Source organism: Mus caroli, chromosome 9, assembly GCF_900094665.2.
Source record: "Mus caroli chromosome 9, CAROLI_EIJ_v1.1, whole genome shotgun sequence".
Lineage (NCBI taxonomy): Eukaryota > Metazoa > Chordata > Mammalia > Rodentia > Muridae > Mus > Mus caroli.
In genome coordinates, this window is record NC_034578.1 from 86668200 (window position 1) to 86670403 (window position 2204).

The window sequence follows — 2204 nt, forward strand, 5'->3', positions numbered from 1 at the left end:
TTTTCTTTTCTTTTCTTTTCTTTTCTTTTCTTTTCTTTTCTTTTCTTTTCTTTTCTTTTCTTTTCTTTTTTCTTATTCAATATATAAGTCTTTTATTATCCCCCATAGAGCCCAAATTGTACTTGTAATCAAAATCTTGTTTCTGGAGCTGGAAACCTTAGGTCTTACCCATCAGCATGCTACAGTGTTCCCTTTTCAGCCACACAGATGCCATCCAAAGACTTTCTGATGTCCTTGTTTTTAACTGTTGTGACTTGCTATATCAGAGCCGCTGAGTTTGAAACAAGTTCAATATCATTTCATTCAATGATTAATTAATCCTTCTGGGCTTGAGAGACAGAACAAGCAACACCTATTCTCATCAGGATCCTGCAGATGTAGTTTTCACCCAGAAATTTTAGATTTCAACCAGAGACCCATTCTGAATAACAACGTTGATGGGGAAGGGAGNATTCACAGACCTCATCTTGTAGTGGAAGCCCAGCGTAACACCCTTGATCATGTTCTGAACATGACTGCAGGTGGTTCTGACGGTGGCCAGTTCCTTTCTGTTACTCCACATTTTATCAACCTAGAATCTCTTCTTTTTCTTGCCAAGGAGGCTTAGTTCTACATTGGTGTGATTGAAAACCCTCTGCAGAGTTCCCCTGGGGCTCTTCACCATGGCTGTGCACCCCTTCTGAATGATGCTGACACCTTCTGGAATGTCTTACAGTCTGGTGGCTAAGAATGGTCTCCATTCCTGCAGTAGATGGGGCAAANAGCTGTAAGATATCTTTTAAAAATTGGTTTCAAAACATTCTTTTCTCTTTCATAATTGCATAATAGGAAGAGAATTTCATATTGAAACACCTGTGTAAAAGTACAACTGTTCTAAAATGATTTATGAAACTCCCTAGAGGGTGGGTGTCTGACTCCAGTGCCTTCTCTTGGGTTCTCTTCCCTTTGTTGGTCTGTCTTGTTCAACTTTGATATCATCATTTTTGTTTTATTTTGTTATTTCTTTTAGAACAAAGATTTACTTTTTACTCACTTTTTTAATACAAAAGTCACGTTTTTAGTAATCTAAAAGCAGTATATTTTCCAATGCTAAAAATCATTTATATTAAATATTGAAAGCAATAATTTANTGAACCTGTTGAATATTCAAGAGAATGACAAAAATCAAACTTATAAAAATTTTAATATCAAAACTTTTAAATGGTTGCTATANTAAATGATCCTTATCCATAAAAATAATGTTTGGGCATTATGATTCAAATGAACTAATACCCCTTACAATTTTTCCTGCTTTGTGTTTTGGTTTTTGGTTTTTATGAAGCCAGAACTCTTTTTTTTTTTTTTTTTTTTACTGATTGAAATCCGAAAGATGAACTGCATGCTGTAACAGATGCCCTGTTGGGTTTAGGTGTTGTTCCTTCACAGAATTCACATCCATGTTGAAATCTTTGCTAAACAATTTTAGGTGCCTCAGTCACCCAGTCCCGGTAGTGTTTCATCTTTTAGCTTTGGCACTCCGGTGATATTTCCTCTTGAGCTTGGCAGGGAGGCACATTTGCCACAGGCCAACTTCTGAGAGCGGTNGGCCTCAGAGCCACAGAGGCAGCAAAACATGTGCAGCCTATCATGATGCTTTCTGAAGAATGATGTCCCTTTTGTCATCTTGCATCTAATTCAAGCTTTCTTAAACTACCTAAGCTTTATAAAATAATGAAATAAAACCCTAAGATCTTAGATTTTTTTAACAAAACCCTAGAATCATAGATGAGCCAAAATGTTTAGCCACATTCTTTTAGACAGTAAAAAGTATTTGAGGAAATCTGAATTCCAGCAATAACAAGTCTTTGGTCAATGTCTACTTTGATGGGCCAAGACGAAACTTTTAAAGATCAAGTAAGTTGCCGGGCTTGGTGGCTCACGCCTTTAATCCCAGCACTCGGGAGGCAGAGGCAGGGGGATTTTTGAGTTCCAGGCCAGCCTGGTCTACAGAGTAAGTTCTAGGACAGCCAGAGCTACACGGAGAAACCCTGTCTTGAAAAACAAAACAAAAAAACAAAAACAAAAACAAAAACAAACAAACAAAAAATAATAAAGCAGGTGGAGCCTACTCTTCCTCTGGAATTGAGGTGTAAAGCAGTGGCTAAATGTCTGTGAGAACCGACTTCTAAAACGCCTTGTTAGAATCCCCACAGTGACCAAAAATC

General features: G+C 37.4%; 2 pseudogenes; both read right to left on the reverse strand.

Annotated features, from left to right (window-relative positions):
- Window positions 1–179: 179 nt before the first annotated feature.
- On the reverse strand, window positions 180–740 carry LOC110302519 (annotated as a pseudogene).
- Window positions 741–1126: 386 nt separating this feature from the next.
- On the reverse strand, window positions 1127–1662 carry LOC110302408 (annotated as a pseudogene).
- Window positions 1663–2204: the final 542 nt, after the last annotated feature.